Source organism: Marmota monax, unplaced genomic scaffold (genome assembly GCF_021218885.2).
Source record: "Marmota monax isolate L192 unplaced genomic scaffold, Marmota_monax_Labrador192_F-V1.1 WCK01_AAM20220418_F8-fsc00293, whole genome shotgun sequence".
NCBI lineage: Eukaryota > Metazoa > Chordata > Mammalia > Rodentia > Sciuridae > Marmota > Marmota monax.
This window is the reverse complement of record NW_026694586.1, coordinates 471936-495800: the sequence shown is the minus strand read 5'-3', so window position 1 is coordinate 495800 and position 23865 is coordinate 471936. Positions and strand designations below refer to the sequence as shown.

The window sequence follows — 23865 nt, the reverse complement described above, 5'->3', positions numbered from 1 at the left end:
CTACTTCATTTACTCTCTGCCTCACTTACAGATGTGCTGCTCCCACAGTCCTAGGTTTTCTGGACTCCAGATTTGTATTTTGAGCTCAAATATTGCTTTTTATGTGGGATCTCATAATTTTCTCTCAAATGCTTTTTAATACCTTGAAAGTGTTTGTTGCTTGTAATAACTTAAAAAAAATCCTCTTAAAGTTATCTTTCCCAGTTGTTGATCACTGCATGGGAACATGAGCTCTAATTCTTTGTTTTTACCACAGATTTCCATTGGTAAATTTCTGTTTGGGTACATATGGACTGTGGCTTGAGCCCGGATGAGCAGTATGCATCTATCACCTGATGGACCATTTGGTGCCCCTAATGTGTGACCCTTAATTGCAGCATCTTAATGATTTACTATAATTTTGTTGAACATTTATTAATCATTTTCTACAAACTCATCCCTCAGGATCTGTCTTCAAGAATGACATTTAAGTGAATGTCCATTTTTATGTGTTAATTTCTGTCAGTTTTCCTGTCATGTTATTAACCTAGAAATGTCACATATTGAAAGAAACTTGGTAAATGCAGAATAACATTTCCAGAGAATACTGCAACATCCTAAATACAAAAATTAATTTCCCATTTTTTTCTGATTTTGCTTATAAATATTTTAGTGCTGAAAATTTAAGTAAAGAATCTTCCATAACTGAAATTCTAAAATTTACGAAGACATTGACTTAAGCATGTCATTGCTTTTAAGAGAATACTTCCTTTCACTGTTATGTCTATTTAATTTTGAGTGTTAGTGCAATACTATAAATTGGAATTTTATCTGGCTCCTAAAAGTCATCTTGACTATCAAATATTCATTATTTCTAGGATTATAATTCAAGAACAAATTAATTAGATGTCCACGGATTGAACTTTTTTGCAGAACATTATATTTATCAGAAAAGTATTTGATAAACAACTAAACTAGCTCTATCCACTCTTCACTAGTTCTGGGATATTAAAAATTTAAAAAAGGTCGCGTGCTCAGCGGCAGGGGTGGTGGTGCCGCTGAGAGCGGATGCACTGAGTTAAAGGTGGGGGTCGGGGGTCTGCAGCCCGTGGAGGGGACAGTACACCTCTCCCATCCTCAGCACGCCCCCCATCTTGCCTCCACGGCTAACAGTCGCGGGGCCGAATGCGGCCCACCAGAAGAGCGCGGAAGGGGTGTGGGCGGGTGTCTAGGGACTAGCAGGGCTCAGCGAGGGAGGGGCGCGCCTATTATTCCTGCTGGCCTACACGGACCCCGCCTACGCCACGGTGCAAGGACCCTAGGTAAGACTCCTGGCTGTGGCCCATGGGCCTCTGAGTAAGTAGACTTACAGACTTACACCTGTAAGTCTGCCCAGCTTCCCACTTGCTGTGTTCCCACTCAATGGGAAGAGAACCAATGCCTTGTCCACCATCAGCCAAGGCCTCCTGACAGCACCAGGATGGAAGTCAAAGGTCAGCTGATCAGCTCTCCTACCTTCACTGCTCCAGCAGCCCTTTTGGGGAGGCTGCCCCCCAGGTGAATTCAGAGTGTCTGACCGGGAGGTGGAGGCGCTGCTTGACCAGCAGCGGGCCCTGCAAGAGGCCCTGAGCCTGAAACTTCAGGATCTCCGACAAGTGTGTCTCCAGGAGGCGGAGCTTACTGGCCAGCTGCCCCCTTAGTGCCCACTGAAACTTGGTGAACGGCCCCAGTTGGTGCGCGGACCGCCGGGCAGCCGGTGCCTACCCTCCACTGCATCCCAACCCAGCGCACCACTCCTGAGCCCTGTTGAGGAGCTGGAATCGAGGTGTAGGTGCTACAGCAGATCCGCAGCCGCTGCCCTGTGCTTGGCCCCAGCCCCTGAGCTATGTGGTGAACAGCTGCCACGCTGGCTCCAATTATAGGCGGATGCACTGAGGAGGCTGCATGTGTTGGAGGACCAGCTGGGGGGCGTCCGGGCCCGCCTTGGCCTCCCAGTTCTCCCTCCGCAGCCACTGCCGCTGTCTGCAAGAGCACCCAGGGAGTCTGTCTGGGCACACGCCTAGCTCAGCTCAGCCAAGAAGATGAAGTTCTGCACTCTGAGAGCAGCTCCCTCTGAGAGTCTGGGGCCAGCCATGACAATGAGGAACCCCGGGCTGCTTCTCTCTGGCAAAACGCCCCTCGCCACCAAAGGCTTGGGACCAGCTGCAAGCAGTATCTGGGGGGAGCCTTGAGCGGCGAACCCCGTGGAAACCACCTCCGTTAGATCTTTATGGGGATCTGAAGAGCAGGAGGAACTCTATGACCAGCCCCATCAGCCCCACACGCTCCCTGCCCAGGAGAGCCTCCAAAGTTTTGAGGGGCGAAGAGTGCCTTCCACTCGCGGCGCTGGCCCTCAGCTCTGCAAGCCCGAAGGCCTCCATTCTCAACAGCGGTCTAGCAGCCAGGACTCGCAGATGGGCTCCATTCGCAGCTAGAAAACCATCTCTTCAAAACATCCTCGCCAAAGCATTACAGGAAGAGGAAATGGAAAATAACAATGAAAACCAACAGTGGGAGGTAGGACAGTAAAGGGGGGGGGGGAAATAATCAAAGAGGAAAACAAACAATGTTTAGTAACAGAAATAAACAAATATGGCTGGAAGAACAACCCATATCTCAATAATAACCCTAAATGTTAATGGCTTAAACTCACCAATTAAGAGACACAGGCTAGTAGAATGGATCACAAAACAAGACCCAACAATATGCTGCCTACAGGAGACGCATTTGATAGGAAAAGACATACATAGGCTGAAGGTGAAAGGTTGGGAAAAATCATATCACTCATATGGACTTCGGAAACAAGCAGGCGTGTCCATACTCATATCAAATAAAATAGATTTCAAGCCAAAGTTAATCAAAAGAGATAAAGAGGGACACTACATACTGCTTAAGGGAACCATACACCAACAAGACATAACAATCATAAATATTTATGCCCCAAACAATGGTGCAGCTATGTTCGTCAAACAAACCCGTCTGACAGAGCAATGAGGTGCTGTGTGAGCGCCCCCAACCACCCCTGCCTTCTCCTCTCGCACAGCGGGGCCCTCAGACCCTCCCCAGGCCGCCAGGCCTAGCTCAGCTGCTCCTGCTTCCCGTGGAAGCCCCCCTCCCACCTGTATGTGGGGACTTCCTCTTGGACTATTCCTTTGACCGGGGCTTGCCCGCCTGGTCAGGCTGGGGGTAGCTGCTACCTGCAGCTGAGGTCCCAGGACCACTCTCCCGCCCGGTGGGTTGTTCAAAACATTACAAATTTCTTGACATATCATATTCCACACTTTGATTCTAGTGGGTTATGAACTCCCACCTTCACCCCATACACAGATTGCAGATTCACATCAGTTACACATCCATTGATTTACAAATTGCCATACTAGTGTCTGTTGTGCTCCGCTGCCTTTCCCATCATCCACCCTCCCCCCTCCCCACCTCTCCCCTCCCCTCCCCTCCCCTCCTCTCTCTCTACCCCCTCCACTGTATAACCCTGAGGGTCTCCTTCCATTACCGTGCAATTTACCTTCTCTCTCCCTTTCCCTCCCACCTCTCATCCCTGTTAAATGTTAATCTTCTTCTCCTGTTCTTCGTCCCTACTCTGTTCTTAGTTACTTTCCTTATATCAAAGAAGACATTTGGCATTTGTTTTTTAGGGATTGGCTAGCTTCACTTAGCATAATCTGCTCTAATGCCATCCATTTCCCTGTAAATTCTATGATTTTGTCATTTTTTAATGCAGAGTAATACTCCATTGTGTATAAATGCCACATTTTTTTTATCCATTCGTCTATTGAAGGGCATCTAGGTTGGTTCCACAGTCTTGCTATTGTGAACTGTGCTGCTATGAACATCGATGTAGCAGTGTCCCTGTAGCATGCTCTTTTTAGGTCTTTAGGGAATAGACCAAGAAGGGGAATAGCTGGGTCAAATGGTGGCTCCATTCCCAGCTTTCCAAGAAATCTCCATACTGCTTTCCAAATTGGCTGCACCAATCTGCAGTCCCACCAGCAATGTACAAGTGTACCCTTTTCCCCACATCCTCGCCAGCACTTGTTGTTGTTTGACTTCCTAATGGCTGCCAATCTTACTGGAGTGAGATGGTATCTTAGGGTGGTTTTGATTTGCATTTCTCTGACAGCTAGAGATGTTGAGCATTTTTTCATGTACTTGTTGATTGACTGTATGTCCTCCTCTGTGAAGTGTCTGTTCAGGTCCTTGGCCCATTTGTTGATTGGGTTGTTTGTTCTCTTATTGTCTAATTTTTTGAGTTCTTTGTATACTCTGGATATTAGGGCTCTATCTGAAGTGTGAGGAGTAAAGATTTGTTCCCAGGATGTAGGCTCCCTATTTACCTCTCTTATTGTTTCTTTTGCTGAGAAAAAACTTCTTAGTTTGAGTAAGTCCCATTTATTGATTCTAGTTATTAACTTTTGTGCTATGGGTGTCCTATTGAGGAATTTGGAGCCCGACCCCACCGACTGTAGATCGTAGCCAACTTTTTCTTCTATCAGACGGCGCGTCTCTGATTTGATATCAAGTTCCTTGATCCATTTTGAATTCACTTTTGTGCATGGTGAGAGAAAGGGATTCAGTTTCATTTTGTTGCATATGGATTTCCAGTTTTCCCAGCACCATTTGTTGAAGATGCTATCCTTCCTCCATTGCATGCTTTTAGCCCCTTTATCAAATATAAGATAGTTGTAGTTTTGTGGATTGGTTTCTGTGTCCTCTATTCTGTACCATTGGTCCACACGCCTGTTTTGGTACCAGTACCATGCTGTTTTTGTTACTATTGCTCTGTAGTATAGTTTGAAGTCTGGTATCGCTATACCGCCTGATTCACACTTCTTGCTTAGCATTGTTTTTGCTATTCTGGGTCTTTTATTTTTCCGTATGAATTTCATGATTGCTTTCTCTATTTCTACAAGAAATGCCATTGGGATTTTGATTGGCATTGCATTAAACCTATAGAGAACTTTTGGTAATATCGCCATTTTGATGATGTTAGTTCTGCCTATCCATGAACAGGGTATATTTTTCCATCTTCTAAGATCTTCTTCTATTTCTCTCTTTAGTGTTCTGTAGTTTTCATTGTATAAGTCTTTCACCTCTTTTGTTAGGTTGATTCCCAAGTATTTTATTTTTTTTGAAGATATTTTGAATGGAGTGGTTGTCCTCATTTCCATTTCAGAGGATTTGTCGCTGATATACAGGAATGCCTTTGATTTATGCGTGTTGATTTTAAATCCTGCCACTTTGCTGAATTCATTTATTAGCTCTAATAGTTTCTTTGTAGAGCCTTTTGGGTCTGCTAGATATAGAATCATATCATCTGCAAATAGTGATAATTTAATTTCTTCTTTTCCTATTTTTATGCCTTTAATTTCTTTCGTCTGTCTAATTGCTCTGGCCAGTGTTTCGAGAACTATGTTGAAGAGAAGTGGAGAGAGAGGGCATCCCTGTCTTGTTCCAGATTTTAGAGGGAATGCCTTCAGTTTTTCTCCATTCAGAATAATGCTAGCCTGAGGCTTAGCATAGATTGCTTTTACAATATTGAGGTATGTTCCTGTTATCCCTAGTTTTTCTAGAGTTTTGAACATAAAGGGATGCTGTACTTTGTCAAATGCTTTTTCCGCATCTATCGAGATGATCATATGGTTCTTATTTTTAAGTCTATTGATGTGGTGAATAACATTTATTGATTTCCGTATATTGAACCAGCCTTGCATCCCAGGGATGAATCCTACTTGATCATGGTGTACAATTTTTTTTATATGTTTTTGTATCCGATTCGCCAGAATTTTATTGAGGATTTTTGCATCTAGGTTCATTAGAGATATTGGTCTGTAGTTTTCTTTCTTTGAAGTGTCTTTGTCTGGTTTAGGTATCAGGGTGATGTTGGCCTCATAGAATGAATTTGGAAGTTCTCCCTCCTTTTCTATTTCCTGAAGTAGCTTGAAAAGTATTGGTATTAGTTCTTCTTTAAAGGTTTTGTAAAATTCTGCTGTATACCCATCGGGACCTGGGCTTTTCTTAGTTGGTAGTCTTTTGATGGTTTCTTCTATCTCCTCAATTGATATTGGTCTGTTTAGGTTTTCTATATCCTCCTGACTCAATCTGGGCAGATCATATGACTTAAGAAATTTATCTATGCCTTCACTATCTTCTAATTTATTGGAGTATAAGGATTCAAAATAGTTTTTGATTATCTTCTGTATTTCTGAAGTGTCTGTTGTGATATTGCCTTTTTCATCCCGTGTGCTAGTAATTTGAGTTCTCTCTCTTCTTCTCTTCACTAGCATCGCTAAGGGTCTGTCGATTTTGTTTATTTTTTCAAAGAACCAACTTTTAGTTTTGTCAATTTTTTCAATTGTTTCTTTTGTTTTGATTTCATTAATTTCAGCTCTGATTTTAATTATTTCTTGCCTTCTACTTCTTTTGCTGTTGTTTTGCTCTTCTTTTTCAAGGATTTTGAGATGAAGTATGAGATCATTTATTTGTTGGTTTTTTCTTTTTTTAAGGAATGAACTCCAAGCAATGAATTTTCCTCTTAGAACTGCTTTCAATGTGTCCCATAGATTCCGATATGTTGTGTCTGTGTTTTCATTTATCTCTAAGAATTTTTTAATTTCCTCCTTGATGTCTTCTATAACCCATTGATCATTCAGTAACCTATTGTTCATTCTCCAATTGATGTATGCTTTTTCCTTCCTTCTTTTATCGTTGATTTTCAGTTTCATTCCATTATGATCAGATAAGATGCCTGGTAATATCTCTACTCCTTTATATTGTCTAAGAGTTGCCCTGTGACATAATATATGATCTATTTTTGAGAAGGATCCATGTGCTGCTGAGAAAAAAGTGTAACTGCTTGATGTTGGGTGGTATGCTCTATATATGTCAATTAGGTCTAGGTTATTAATAGTGTTATTGAGTTCTATAGTTTCCTTATTCAACTTTTGTTTGGAAGATCTGTCCAGTGGCGAGAGAGGTGTGTTGAAGTCTCCCATGATTATGGTGTGGTGGTCTATTAGACTCTTGAACTTGCTCCCTGGCCCACCACCTATGTATGCAGCTGACAGCAGCAGCCCCCTCCTTGGCAGCAAGAACCCCCACACCCATGCCACCCATACCAAGCCCTGTGGCCTGCCCCTGGAGGCTGCTGAGGGTCCAGAGGTGCACCAGAACCCTCTGCTATGGATGTCCCTATCCACCCTTATTACCCACAAGTATCACCACAAGCACAGTGGCCACAAGAACCTTGCCCTGGAAGGGCTGGGCCTATGCTCCGTTATGGGGGCCCACTACACTCATCCTTCCTCCATGCCCGCTGCTATTAAGTGGGCCACGTGCCTTACAAGGCCCCCAGCCAGGTCCAGTCTGGCACTCCGAGAGTTTCAATGCACCCCCTGTGTCCAGCAGGTATGGGGGTGCTTTTACTGATGAGTAGGAGTCTCTTGAAGCAATTGGTGAAGATATTCAGGCCAGGGATCAGCTAGTCATGATAGTTAATGACTGGGTCCACAAGGAAACTAGCTGCAGTGTTGGCACAGGTCATTTCCAGGTGTGACCTGCATTAGTCCTTGGGGTCCTGGTAGTAGTTCCTTACCAAGTCATACAAGGAGTGCAGATTGGCTGGAAATGAGCCTTGAAACCAGGGTGCTGGGAGGAAGGGACATCATATGCCCTCACCTTTCTCTTCCTGCTTTCCTGTGCTTGCCTCGTTAATGAGACTCTTTTTCTCTTTCTGTGTCATGTCTGTCTTTTCCTGTCTCTTTTCTGTCTTCCCCACCTTGTCCTCCAGATTCTTGCTGTCCCCTTCTAAAGATACTACCAGACTTCCTGTACCCGCCCCCCCACCCCCCGCAGGTAAAGGCTCCTTTAAGTGATCTGCACTATAAGGGAACCAGTCTTCCAGTTCTGACCCCCAGGCCCCACACACTGGTCTTACCCCTTCTGATTTGCACCTTGTTGGTCTGGGCATGGCTCCAGTCCTGGGAGCACACAGCTGACCTCGCTGAGCCCTGGGTTGTGGTTGCTCTCAGTGCTGGGCTGGGCACCAACCTGATCTTCCAAAGTCCCTGGCTCCCCAAGGACCCAGGAATGTGTCTGCACTACTTTGCTTCTCTCACAATGGGGAATGGGGGACTTCAGCCAGCTTCAAGGAGAGTGAATGATGCAATAGGGATTCCAATCCCCTTCCTCCATTTCTGTTTACAGTTGTGATTTAGTATTCACTGTCTTTGCCCAATACTAGGCATTTTATAAAAGGGAAACTGTGAGCTCATCCTGGTTGGGTTCATTGCTGTCCCCCTGCCCAACCTGTTCTGTTCAGGTCCACCCCCCTCCACAATGGACCATATAGGGTGTTAGGACCCTTTTGGGGGGTAGTCAGGAGACTCTGTTGTGAACAGAACTCCCTGCCACCCCTCAAACCAGGGCAGTTTGGATTTCTGCCCACATTTGGAAGGATTAAATTCTGGATGGGGTACCCTATCCCTCTCTGTGCTGATCATCCCCAATCAGGAGGCCCTGTAGGAGGCTAACAAGGGGCAGAGCCATTGGGTATGTTGCATCCTAGGGTGTTTTGGTGGTTGAACCTGGTATCTGGTAGATGCCAGTACAATCCTGAGGTGACCTCTGGCCACGGCCACAGGCCTCGTCACATCCTCCTTGGCTTTCCTTCCATTCACTACTTTTTAAACAACACAAGCTGTGTTTTCTATGATACCTGTCTGTGACTTTCTGAGCTGGGGGCTCCCCTACCCCTTTTATCTAGTGTTAAAACTTTTCTTTTTGAACCAGTGGATCTGAGACCAAGACACTACCCATACTGGAAGGAGATTTCTATAATAAATGTGTACACTGAAAAAAAGAAAAACGAAAGAAAAGAAAAAAGGGGGGGGCGTACTGGGCTGGGATTGTGGCTCAGCCACAGAGCACTTGCGTAGCACATGTGAGGAGCTGAATTCGATTCTCAGCACCATATAAAAATAAATAAATATATAAAATAAAGGTATTGTGTTCAACTACAACTTAACAAAATATTTTTTTAAAAAGAGGGAGATACTTAAAATGCTCTTTTTTAAAATACATCTTTATTTTTGTTTATTTATTTTTATTTGGTGCTGAGGAACGAACCCAGCGTCTCACGCGTGAGAGGCAAGTGCTCTACCGATGAGCCACAACCCCAGCCCCTAAAATGCTATTTTTAATGTTTTTTATAGCCCTGAATTTCAAGATTTGAGAATTATTTTGACATTGAGGATTGTTTTTTCTGAAGCAAATTAAATATTTCCAGCTGGTGTCTTTTGATTTTTACCTCCACTTATGACTAAAAGAGAGCAATTATACATTTTATTGTTTTTTTCTGTGATGAAGGGTGATGTTTGAGTTACTTGTGAAAACATGTTGTGCTCAGCTTGCTGTCTGTCTGCATCATGGATGCTCATGTGGCAGATACAGAGCCTGATGCACTGAATGCTTGGTCTTTGGTTTTATCAAGACAAAAACCCAGTGCAACCTTGATTCTGAGAAAAAAAGTGAGATTACAGAGAAAACTGAGTGAAGCCATTTTTTCCCCCAAAGGGGTAGAAAGTATATAAATATATGTGTTTATATATATTTAAAATATATATTTTTTTAAATAAAAATATTTAAATATAAAATATAAATATGTTTAAGTGTATATTTAAATATGAACATATATTTAAATAAGCAAACATTTCTCATTTTATCAAGTGAAACCAGATAGGCTTCACACACTCAAGCCAAAAAAATTAAAGGATTTGATTTTGTAATAATTTAAGAGCCTTGATCCAAAACAATGTGCTCTCTCTTTCAAAACAATTTCTTCTAAAGACCATGTTTGATGACAAGTATTCTGCCTGGTCTCATAACTCATTTTCTACATACAGATAGCAATTATACTTTAAAGACTTGCATTGATAAACATAATTATGCAATAAAATATGAACTTTTTCCAAGTTTGTTTCTGGTTTCAATAATCTGACATTGTCATTTTCACGTCTGTAAGGGCTTTGAAGGGGACTCTATGATTCTTTTTCACATCATTTTCTGAACACATTTTGATCAGGCTATGACCAGTTTGTCACAGATGCATGATTTCCTTCTTCTAACTCCGAATGGAGCATTAGTTTATTCTACATGTGTAACCACTGAAATAATCTAACTTGGTGAGTGACATTTGCATACTCAATCTCCATGTTAGGCAGAGGAGGAAATACAAGTCAGGTTGTTTAAGGGATTTACCCAAGATGATTAGATGACTGCTATATAACTTCACAGGTGTGTAAATTTCCTAACGTGGCTGCACCATATTGCCATGATCGTAGTGACTTAAAACAAATTTCTTATATTACAGTTTAAGTGTTCAGAATCCTGTAGCCAGTTTTCTGACCTTCAATCAAGATGTCCACAAGGCTGCCTTCCTTCTGGAGGCTCCAGGGAAGGTTCTGTTTCTCACCTTTTTCAGAGTCCACCTGCTTTTCTTGGCTTATGACCAGATCTTCCGCCTTCAAAGAAAGCCACTACACCCTTTGCATCTGTCATCAATTCTCTTCTTTCTCACATGTTTCTGTCTTATAAGGACTCTTGTGATCACATTGAACTACCCTGGATAATTCACTATTTTCGTTCTACCTTAAGATTTTTTTTTCTTGATTTTCTAAGTCTGGTTTATTTCACTTATCATGGTTTTCTCCATTCCCATCTATTTACCAGAAAATGCTATTATTTCATTCTTGGTGACTGAGTAAAACTCCATTTTGTGTGTGTGTGTGTGTATATATATATATATATATATATATATATATATATATATATATCACATTTTCTTTTTTTATTGGTTGTTCAAAACATTACAAAGCTCTTGACATATCATATTTCATACATTTGATTCAAGTAGGTTATGAACTCCCATTTTTACCCCGTATACAGATTGCAGAATCACATCGGTTACACATCCACGTTATTACATATGGCCATACTAGTGACTGTTGTATTCTGCTATCTTTCCTATCCTCTACTATCCCCCCTCCCCTCCCCTCCCATCTTCTCTCTCTACCCCATCTACTGTAACTCATTTCTCTCCCTTGATTTTTTTCCCTTTCCCCTCACATCTTCTTATATGTAATTTTGTATAACAACGAGGGTCTCCTTCCATTTCCATGCAATTTCCCTTCTCTCTCCCTTTCCCTCCCACCTCTCATCCCTGTTTAATGTTAATCTTTTTCTCATGCTCTTCCTCCATGCTCTGTTTTTAGTTGCTCTCCTTATATCAAAGAAGACATTTGGCATTTGTTTTTTAGGGATTGGCTAGCGTCACTTAGCATAATCTGCTCTAATGTCATCCATTTCCTTGCAAATTCCATGATTTTGTCATTTTTTAGTGCTGAGTAATACTCCATTGTGTATAAATGCCACATTTTTAAATCCATTCATCTATTGAAGGGAATCTAAGTTGGTTCCACAGTCTAGCTATTGTGAATTGTGCTGCTATGAACATCGATGTAGCAGTATCTCTATAGTACACTCTTTTAAGGTCTTCAGGGAATAGTCCAAGAAGGGCAATAGCTGGGTCAAATGGTGGTTCCATTCCCAGCTTTCCCAGGAATCTCCATACTGCTTTCCATATTGGCCACACCAATTTGCAGTCCCACCAGCAATGTACAAGTGTACCCTTTTCCTCCACATCCTCGCCAGCACTTGTTGTTGTTTGACTTCATAATGGCTGCCAATCTTACTAAAGTGAGATGGTATCTTAGGGTGGTTTTGATTTGCATTTCTCTGACTGCTAGAGATGGTGAGCATTTTTTCATGTACTTGTTGATTGATTATATATCCTCCTCTGAGAAGTGTCTGTTCAGGTCCTTGGCCCATTTGTTGATTGGGTTATTTGTTTTCTTATTGCTTAATTTTTTGAGTTCTTTGTATACTCTGGATATTAGGGCTCTATCTGAAGTGTGAGGAGTAAAGATTTGTTCCCAGGATGTAGGGCCCCTATTTACCTCTCTTATTGTTTCTCTTGCTGAGAAAAAACTTTTTAGTTTGAGTAAGTCCCATTTGTTGATTCTGGTTTTTAACTCTTGTGCTATGGGTGTCCTATTAAGGAATTTGGAGCCCGACCCCACAATATGTAGATCGGAGCCAACTTTTTCTTCTATCAGATGCAGAGTCTCTAATTTGATATCAAGCTCCTTGATCCATTTTGAGTTAAATTTTGTGCATGGCGAGAAGAGGGGATTCAGTTTCACTTTGTTGCATATGGATTTCCAGTTTTCCCAGCACCATTTATTGAAGATGCTATCCTTCCTCAATTGCATGCTTTTAGCCCCTTTATCGAATATAAGATAGTTGTAATTTTGTGGATTGGTTTCTGTGTCCTCTATTCTGTACCATTGGTACACCCGCCTGTTTTGGTACCAGTACCATGCTGTTTTTGTTACTATTGCTCTATAGTACAGTTTGAAATCTGGTATCGGTATACCTCCTGATTCACACTTCCTGTTTAGAATTGTTTTTGCTATTCTGGGTCTTTTATTTTTCCATATGAATTTCATGATTGCTTTATCTATTTCTATAATAAATGCCATTGGGATTTTGATTGGCATTGCATTGCATAGAGAACTTTGGGTAATATCGCCATTTTGATGATGTTAGTTCTGCCTATCCATGAACAGGGTATATTTTTCCATCTTCTAAGATCTTCTTCTATTTCTCTCTTTAGGGTTCTGTAGTTTTCATTGTATAAATCTTTCACCTCTTTTGTTAGGTTGATTCCCAAGTATTTTATTTTTTTTTTTTGAGGATATTGTGAACGGGGTGGTTTTCCTCATTTCCAATTCAGAAAATTTGTCGCTGATATACAGGAATGCCTTTGATTTATGCGTGTTGATTTTATATCCTGCTAATTTGCTGAATTCATTTATTAGCTCTAGTAGTTTCTTTGTAGACCCTTTTGTGTCTTCTAGGTATAGGATCATATCATCTGCAAATCGTGATAATTTAAGTTCTTCTTTTCCTATCTTAAGGCCTTTAATTTCTTGTTGCCGCAGTCTGGCTGGGCACAAAATCAGGAGCCACTCAAGCAGGAACAAACTTTATTTTTTGAAACTGCCGCCAATGTCCGGTACACGCCCGGGAAGATTTTCGATCCACCCACGCGGCCTCCTCCCGGACCCGCAGAGAGCGCCCCTCCCCCGGAACTCCCTCCTACTGTACTTCCCCAACCAATGGGAACTCTCCAGGAGTTCCAGCCAGCCTAGGTGAACAGCAGGAGTCCAATATCCATATGAATGCAAATCTTAACATAATCATATCATCTCAATGGCTAGCAGGCGTCACCTTTGGACCAAAAATGCCATGCATCATATACTTGGCTCTTAGCATCTGCCCCCTTCTGTTTAAGTAACAAGCAATCTGGCTAGGGACCGTGCCTGTTAGGTTTGTCCAATTCAACATACGGTCCTTACCCGTCATCGGAAATCTGACTTTTAGGCATCAGCCTCCTGTCTTAGGTTGATACCACTGCAATTGGATCATACCCGTCACTGACTACCGGTCCAGCATATAGCCATACTTGTGGATAGGCCTATGTACCAGTGGGGGGGTGATGTTCTTTGCCTCACCTCTGTTGGCCCCCAAATTTGGCCTTGGTGCCGGTGGGGGGGTGATGTTCTTTACCTCACCTCTGTTGGCCCCCAAAATTAGACCATCACTAGTAGAAGGGAGGAGGATACACAAATGTCATGACACCAAGTCAATTAACGGCTCCTAGGAAAAATTGCATCACTGGTGACACATCAGCAAAGATACGCCAGCACTACCATAATTCGCTGCATCAACAAATAGATCACAAAGCATACAAGTGATACATAGTCCAGGCAAGTTTTGTAAGCAGTTCAAAGCAGAGGAATCTATCAATATGTCCATATCCTTCCAAAATAAATCAACTCATTGATTGAGCATTACTTGTTGAGTTATAAATCATTGATGTATCAGTTTACACGGTTTGTTGTGATAACTCTCGAAGAAGTTGTAGTTTGGTTTTATCTTTGTCTTCACCGGCACTGGGATGAAAATAGGAATTTTGACAATGATGCTAAAAAAAAAACATGTAACATTTCAACAGGTACTAAGAAAACAATATTTAGAACAATTTACATTATCCAGAACAGAATTATTAAATATAATGAAAAGGAAAGGTGAAAGTAAACAAACAGATCTGTTAACCTTCTATTTGTTCATATATTAAAACAACCCTCAACAGCTGTTTACCCAAATTAAATTAAACTATTAAAATCACGTGAATAATAAAAAAAAAATTTTTGGATCCATGTGCATGAGCGCTCCTCATATGTGATATATGGACATACGCACATACAGAGATACAACACAAAACAGAAGTGTGCACACGTAACATATAACACATAAGACAATAGTAAAGGCCTTGTAGCTTTACCTAGGTGAAATCTCCATTGCAATGTTCAAAAACTCCACAGTCAAAAAATAAAACTGATCAGAAAAAACATTAACCTAGGTCTCTATGAGCTCAAAAATAAACTTTATGATGTTGGAAAAAGCAATAATAAAATAGATATTGAAAAAAGCATCCTGGTTAATCACTGTCGCAGATGTAAGAATAGCCAAGCTGGAGATCTGGATATCAGCTGTTATGGATTTGAGTCGAATCATCTTCCTTTTGGTCTGTAGAAATTGTTTTAGTTAGTCTCTCTGGAATCCAAATCGGCTGCTGTTCTTCCTGTGGAAAAACACAAACAGAGCTCCGACTCCAGACTATCACTGGGTCAGGACCTTTCCATTGTCCTGTTAGAATATCTTTGCAAAGTACCTTAGGCTTATGTACATTTTTTGGATACAAATGTCTTTCCGCAGCACTAAGCCCTGATGAATCCAAATTTAAAAAGTTTAGAGTAAAAAGGGTTATTTTAAGTTTATCTTTGGGGGATATATACCCCTTTCCAATTCCCTCCTTTTGTTTTAATAAGTACATTTTAATAGTTTGATGAGCTCTTTCAACTATGCCTTGTCCTTGTGGATTGTATGGAATTCCTGTTATGTGAGTAATGCCAAATGATGAGCAAAATTGTTTAAAAGAGGTGGACGCATAACCAGGACCATTATCGGTTTTTAACTGTTTTGGAACGCCCACAGTGGCAAAATTTTGTAAGCAATGAGCTATAACATCTTTAGTTTTTTCTCCGGCATGAAGGGAGCCCATCAGAAATCTGGAAGAAGTATCAACTGTAACATGTAAATATTTTAATTTTCCAAATTTTGGCAAGTGTGTGACGTCCATCTGCCAAATATGGTTAGGTATCAGTCCTCTAGGATTGACTCCAAGATTAACTTGTGGTAAAAATGTCACACAATTTTGACATTGTTTTATTATATTTCGGGCTTGATCTTTAGTTATTTTAAAATGCTTTTGTAAAGTATTAGCATTGACATGGAACCTTTTATGAAAATTTATAGCTTCTTCTATTGTGGAGAAAATATGTATGTCATGTGTAGATTTATCTGCTAACTCATTGCCCAAACTAAGGGCTCCAGGCAATTCTGTATGTGCCCTGATATGTCCTATAAAGAATGGATATTTTCTGTCCCAGATTAGACTTTGTATATTGGAAAACAAAGAGAAAACAGTAGAAGAAGGGGAAATCCTACCAGCATCTTCAAGGGATACTATAGCATTAACTACATACTGACTATCAGAAAATAAATTAAATACAGAATCTTTAAACATCACAAAAGCTTGTAATACTGCATTAAGCTCTACCTTTTGAGCTGATTGTTTGGGTACTAAAAATGTAAAAGTTTGATCAGGGGTAACTACTGCTGCTGTACCATTATTTGACCCATCAGTGAATATATTTGGAGCATTCATGATATGGTTGTTTTTTTTTTTTTTTTTTTGTCATCTTTGCAAAAACTACAGGATGTTTAGACCAAAAAGACAACAAAGGATTAGACGGTAAGTGATTATCAAATGAAACATTAGATTTACACATGATTATTGCCCAAGTATTTAACTCATTAGCTAACTCATCAATTTTATCCATAGTATATGGAGTAATAATTTTATTGGGAGAAATCCCAAACACTCCCTTGGCTGCTTTTATTCCTTTGAGTATTAATTGTCCTACAGCCTCAGGATATCTAGTAAGAATAGTGTTAGGAGAATAAGATAAATGTATCCACAATAATGGACCTTCTTGCCAGAATACTCCTGTAGGAATATTTTTTGTTGGCAGTACAATAAATAATAAAGGCAAACTTATATCAATTCTATCCAAATGCATATTTTCCATATATGTTTCAATGATTTTTAATGCCTTTCTTGCTTCAGGCGTCAACATGCGGGGTGAATTTGGTCTGATAGACCTTTTAGAATATCAAATAAAGGTCCCAACTCTCCTGTTGGTATGCCTAGATAAGGCCTTACCAAATTTATGTCTCCTAATAACTTTTGAAAGTCGTTAAGTGATTTGAGTTGATATACTCGTATTTGAATTTTGGGTGGACGGACCATGGTTGAGGATAATAAAACCCCTAAATTGGAAGTTTAATTGTACTTTATCTATTGCTATCTCTAGATTATAATTTTTTCATAAATTTGTAAGTGTGGCATAACATTCTAGCAATGTGTTTTTATCTTTATGTGCGAATAACACATCATCCATATAGTGAAATATTTGTAGTTCAGGATTTTGATTTCTAAGTGGCTGGATTGCTTTGTTAACATAAATTTGACACATAGTTGGACTATTAGCCATCCCTTGAGGGAGTACTTTCCATTCATATCTCTGATCAGGACCTTCATGATTTAGTGCAGGGATAGTAAATGCAAAATGTGGACTATCCTCGGGACGAATTGGAATTGAAAAAAAAAAAACAATCTTTAATATCTATAGCTAAAACATGCCAGGTTTTTGGTAAAGCAGACAATTGGGGAATCCCTGATTGAGCAGGTCCCATAATAACCATCTCATTATTAATGTCTCTTAAATCTTGCAATAATCTCCATTTACCAGATTTCTTTTTAATGACAAAAATGGGAGTATTATGGGGAGATACGGAAGGTTGTATATGTCCCTCCGCTAATTGTTGTTTGACCAGGTCATGGGCTATTTGTATCTTTTCTTTAGTCAGGGGCCACTGAGGAACCCACACTGGTCTTTCTGATTTCCAAGTAATTTTGATTGTCTCAGTGGCCCTTTCTGAAAACCCAATCCATGTCTATTTGTTTCTTGATCTATTTGAATTGGTGCTGTCATACCTTGTTCTTGTTTTCTTAATCTTTCTTCTTTCCTAAAGCCTTGTCTAGCCCTAGTAGTGGGCGTATTAGGATTGATGTTATTTGTTAATGTCAAACCTAATTGATCTAGGGCATCTCGTCCCCATAAATTTATGGGAAGATTATCCAATACATAGGGCTGTATAGTTCCTTCACATCCTTCAGGATCCTTCCAATCTAATACCATTGCACTTCTATGGGGATTAGTTGCCACTCCTAGGCCTCGAAGCGTTTGAGTGGCTTGTTGTAATGGCCAATGTTTCGGCCATTCTTGATGAGATATGATGCTAAGGTCTGCACCTGTATCAAGTAGCCCATTAAATTCATGTCCTTGAATATTTAGTTTTAGAATGGGTCGAGAATCTAGATTTAAAGACATCATAGCCCAATCTACACCTGTGGAGCCTAATCCCTTGGAACCTCTTTCTACAGTACGACTGGAAAATTTATCATGTAGGCTGGGTATTATTAATAACTGTGCTATTATATCTCCTGGTGAAATTACTGATATACCCTTTGGAGAACTAGCTATAATTTTTATTTCACCCTCATAATCGGGATCAATTACCTCAGGACTTATCATAAGTCCTTTTAGTGTTGAAGAACTGCGTCCCAATAATAAGCCTACTGTTCCTTGGGGAAGAGGTCCTTTTACTCCTGTGGGAATGATTTGAACTCCCATCTCTGGAGTTAGTACTGCTCTGGCAGAGGCGCAGATGTCCAACCCTGTGCTCCCTCTAGTTTGTCTGATGAGGGATTTAATGGATAATGCGTCCTGGGAACTACCTTGATGGTGCTACTGGGTTCCTCCATTGCCCCGTATATTTGTGGTTTTGGGCCCCGGAGCATTGGGCCCTCCAGTTCGTTTTTTGGCAATGGAGCCTGATGTCTTTCTCCACGATATTGTGGGTAAACACTTGGTCCTTGTCTGTTTTTTGATAACGGAATACCCTCTATGGTGGTTTGAGAACGGCATTCATTAGCCCAATGTTTCCCTCTACGGCATCGTGGGCAAATACCCGGTATTCTATTCCTTTGATACCTAGCCTTGTTAAACCCTCCTCCTATGGGGCAACTCCTTTTAAAATGTCCTGTTTGATCACAATTATAGCATGTTTTTGGCCTGGCATCTAAAGCCTGTTGTACTGCTGCTAAGACTTGCCCTTGTTCATTAATGTCTCTACATAATTTAATATATGTGTTTAAAACTTCATGTTTCCATGGTCTGATGACCTCTCGGCAGCAACAATTTGCTTGGTCATAAGCCAGTTGTTTTATAAATGGCATTGCCTGTTCTGTATCTCCAAATACTCTAGAAGCTGTCTGAATAAGCCTATCTACAAATTCAGCATAAGGTTCATTAGCTCCTTGTATTACCTTAGATAATTGTCCTTGTAAATCTCCATGCCCCTGTAAAGTTTTCCATGCCTTAATTGCATCTACAGCAATTTGTGCGTATACGCCAGGATCATATTCAATTTGTTGCCGTTGACCCTCATAAGGTCCTTTTCCTAATAACATATCTAGATTTCTTTGAGGGTAACCGGCTGCTGCATTTCGCCTAGCTGTCTCCATGCAAAATTCCTCATTGGCAACCTTCCATAACAAATATTGCCTCCATTTAGGACAGATCGACACATGTTAGCCCAATCTGCTGGCGTCATGTCTAAGTTGATAATGGATTCGACCATGCTCACAGTGAAGGGTGCTTGTGGCCCGTAGGTTGTTACAGCCTCCTTTAATTGCTTCACTGTTTTGAAATCTAAAGCACGGTGAATTCATTGCCCTCCTGCCTGCTCAAGTACAGGGCATGCTAATCTTTGGGGTCCTGCCTCAGGATTCCGTCCAACAACTATGGGAGTTGAGGGCCGCTCAGCTGTAGATGGAGCTGTTGGTTGAATTACGCCCTCTGGTGATAGAACGGGGTTAGTAGCAGCCTCCTGTTGTAATTCCCCGCCTGATGGTTGTTTTTCCTCTAAGCTTTCTTTCTTCAAATCTTCCTCTGTCTGACTAGCTTGAGAGACCTTCTCTTTCGCTTGACCTAACATGTTTTCTACCATAGTCTGGACCTCTAACAATTTACTTAACAGTCTTTCGGTTTGATTTTTACTAGTTTCTAATCTACTATAAAGGTAACGCAACCCAATAAGATAGCATAAAACAAAACCGAAACAGAATGAAACAAAAACCGAACAAAGAATAGTTGTATCAATTTTCTCTTTCTCAGGGCCGAACAACTTCAAACCTTGAGCCAACCATTTTTCCCAGTTTGCCTGAGAAAATTCTAGGGATAGGCAGCTTGAAACAAAAACAAGATAAATCAAAATGAGAACACATTGTTTTTTGAAATGGTCACCCATTTTGTTGCCTTCCCTCAGGGGTGAGCAATTTTACTCACCTCCAAGCTTCAGGCATTCCCCGTACGGGCCGCCAGTTGCCGCAGTCTGGCTGGGCACAAAATCACGAGCCACTCAAGCAGGAACAAACTTTATTTTTTGAAACTGCCGCCAATGTCCAGTACACGCCCGGGAAGATTTTCGATCCACCCACGCGGCCTCCTCCCGGACCCGCAGAGAGCGCCCCTCCCCCGGAACTCCCTCCTACTGTACTTCCCCAACCAATGGGAACTCTCCAGGAGTCCTGTAGCCGGCCTAGGTGAACAGCAGGAGTCCAATATCCATATGAATGCAAATCTTAACATAATCATATCATTTCAATGGCTAGCTGGCGTCACCTTTCGACCAAAAATGCCATGCATCATATACTTGGCTCTTAGCACTTTTGTCTATCTAATTGCTCTGGCCAGTATTTCGAGAACTATATTGAATAGAAGTGGTGAGAGAGGGCATCCCTGCCTTGTTCCAGATTTTAGAGGGAATGCCTTCAGTTTTTCTCCATTTAGAATGATGCTAGCCTGAGGCTTAACATATATAGCTTTTACAATATTAAGGTAAGTTCCTGTTATCCCTAGTTTTTCTAGTGTTTTGAACATAAAGGGATGCTGTACTTTGTCGAATGATTTTTCTGCGTCTATTGGGATGATCATATAGTTCTTATCTTTAAGTCTATTGATGTGGTGAATAACATTTATTGATTTCCATATATTGAAACAGCCTTGCATCCCAGGGATGAATCCTACTTGATCATGGTGCACGATCTTTTTGATATTTTTGTATCCGATTTGCCAGAATTTTATTGAGGATTTTTGCATCTAAATTCATTAGGGATATTGGTCTGTAGTTTTCTTTCTTTGAGGTGTCTTTGTCTGGTTTGGGAATCAGAGTGATATTGGCCTCATAGAGTGAATTTGGAAGTTCTCCCTCTTTTTCTATCTCCTGAAATAGATTGTAGAGTATTGGTATTAGTTCTTATTTAAAGTTCTTGTAAAACTCTGCTGTATATCCATCCGGTCCTGGGCTTTTCTTGGTTGGTAGTCTTTTGATGGCTTCTTCTATTTCCTCACTTGATATTGGTCTATTTAGGTTGTTTATATCATCCTGACTCAATCTGGGTAGTTCATATGTCTTAAGGAATTTATCGATGCCTTCACTATATTCTATTTTATTAGAGTATAGTGTTTCAAAATAATTTCTAATTGTCTTCTGTATTTCTGTTGTGATGTTGCCTTTTTCATTCCGTAAGCTAGTAATTTGGGTTCTCTCTCTTCTTCTCTTTGTTAGCATGGCTAGTGGTCTATCAATCTTATTTATTTTTTCAAAGAATCAACTTTTATTTTTGTCAATTTTTTTGATTGTTTCTTTTGTTTCGATTTCATTTATTTCAGCTCTAATTTTAATTATTTCTTGCCTCCTACTATATTTGCTGCTGATTTGTTCTTCTTTTTCTAAGGCTTCGAGGTATAGTGTGAGGTCATTTATTTGTTGGCTTTTCCTTCTTTTAAGGAATGAACTCCATGAAATGAATTTTCCTCTTAGTACTGCTTTCATAGTGTCCCAGAGATTTCGATATGTTGTGTCTGAGTTTTCATTTACCTCTAAGAATTTTTTAATTTCCTCTTTGATGTCTTCTGTAACCCTTTGTTCATTCAGTAGCATATTGTTTAATCTCCATGTGATGTAGGCTTTTTCCTTTCTCATTTTATTATTGATTTGCAATTTCATTCCATTATGATCAGATAAAATGCATGGTAGTATCTCTACTCTTTGTAATTGCTAAGATTTGCCCTGTGACATAATATATGGTCTATTTTTGAGAAGGATCCATGTGCTGCTGAGAACAAAATGTATCCACTTAATGTTGGGTGGTATATTTAGTATATATCAATTAAGTCTAAATTATTAATTGTATTATTGAGCTCTATGGTTTATTTATTCAACTTTTGTTTGGAAGATCTGTCCAGTGGTGAGAGAGGTGTGTTAAAATCTCCCATGATTATTGTGTTGTGGTCTGTTTGACTCTTGAACTTGAGAAGATTTTTGTTTGATGAACGTAGCTGCACCATTGTTTGGGGCATATATATTAATGAGCGTCAAGTCTTGTTGGTGTATGGTTCCCTTGAGCAGTATGTAGTGTCCTTGTTTATCCCTTTTGATTAACTTTGGCTTGATGTCTATTTTATTTGATACAAGTATGGACAATCCTGCTTGCTTCCGGGGTCTGTATGAGTGATATGATTTTTCCCAACCTTTCACCTTCAGTCTGTGTATGTCTTTTCCTATCAGATGAGTCTCCTGTAGGCAGCATATTGTTGGATCTTTTTTTTTAATCCATTCTACTAGCCTATGTCTTTTGATTGGTGCATTTAAACCATTAACATTTAGGGTTACTATTGAGATATGGTTTGTATTTCCAGCCATATTTGATTATGTATGTTACTTAACATGACTTGTTTTTCCTCTATGATTAGTTTTTCCTTTACTGTACTACTTCCTGCTGTTGGTTTTCATTGTTATTTTTCATTTCCTTTCCCTGTAATGTCTCGCCAAGGATGTTTTGAAGAGCTAGTTTTCTAGCTGCAAATTCTTTTAACTTTTGTTTATCGTGGAAGGTTTTGATTTCATCTTCCATCCTGAAGCTTAATTTCGCTGGATACATGATTCTTGGTTGGAACCCTTTTTCTTTCAGCATTTGAAATATGTTGTTCCAGGATCTTCTAGCTTTCAGAGTCTGTGTTGAAAGATCAGCAGTTATCCTGATTGGTTTACCCCTAAATGTAATCTGCTTCCTCTCTCTTGCGGCTTTTAAGATTCTCTGCTTATTCTGTATGTTGGGCATCTTCATTATTATGTGTCTTGGTGTGGATCTCTTATGATTTTGTACATTCGGTGTCCTGTAGGCTTCTAGTATTTGGATTTCTTTTTCATTCTTTAAGTCTGGGAAGTTTTCTAGTATTATTTCATTGAATAGATTGCTCATTCCCTTGGTTTGGATCTCTATACCCTCTTGTATCCCAATAACTCTTAGGTTTGGTTTCTTTATGTTATCTCATAATTCTTGGATGTTCTGCTCATGATTTCTTAACATTCTCGCTAAGCTGTCTATGTTCTTTTCAAGTTGAAAAACTTTGTCTTTGTTGTCTGAAGTTCTATCTTCTAAGTGTTCTACTCTGCTGGTAATACTCTCATTTGAGTTTTTAATTTGGTTTATTGCTTCCTGCATTTCTAGGATTTCTGTTTGTTTGTTTTTTATATCCTCTAGCTCCCTATAGAGTTGATCTTTTGCTTCTTGGATTTGTTTACATAATTCATTGTCAAAGTGATCTTTCATTGTCTGAATTTGCTGTATAATGTCTCCCTTGAGATTCCAGATCATCTGAAGCATGTATATCCTGAACTCTTTGTCTGACATTCCATCAGCTGCAGATATTACCTCATCTAATGTTGAATTGACCTATATTGTTTGTGGTCCTTTCTTTCCTTGTCTTTTCATACTGCTCATGATTCTTTCTAGCTTTGTGAAACTGTTGTGTTAATGTTTTTCCCCTTATATATTTGTATTGTTCTTGTATAGCTTCAAAATCCCTCTTTTGTGGAGAAAGTCAATGTTAACAGTTCCCAATATCAACAGTACATCATCTAAGCACAAGTTTTCATTATTTATACATTTATAGTTAGATTCTAAGTCTATAGATATTGGTTTTAATTATTACTTAAGAATATATTAATTAGTTTCATAAAAGGCATACCATATCTGGTGGCATATAGAAAACTTAATTTCAGACAAAGGATGCTATACTTAAGTGGGAAAGGAGTGAGGGTATGAGGTTAAACTAAGCACCTTTGGAGAACTCTAACCAATAGACTGGTAATTTATGGAAGAATGTATAGGCTCAACCTCCTATCTGTATTTAGATATTTACCCTATGTATAGATAGCAAAAGTTAGGAGAATTGAAAGTGGGATAGAGAGAATATGAATTAAAAAAAGAAAAAAAAATAACAAGGGAGAAAAGAGAAATAAGAGAGAAGGAAAAGGAAAGTAAGAAATAAAAAAAATGGGGGGAAGGTGGGGTATATGCAATTCCTCTATATTATATTACTTTGGTAATTTGGT

At 39.9% G+C, this 23865-nt stretch overlaps 1 pseudogene; it reads left to right on the top strand.

The window, feature by feature from the left end:
• The first annotated feature begins 1435 nt into the window (after nt 1-1435).
• On the top strand, nt 1436-8027 carry LOC124077223 (coiled-coil domain-containing protein 120-like; annotated as a pseudogene).
• The last annotated feature ends 15838 nt before the right edge of the window (nt 8028-23865 follow it).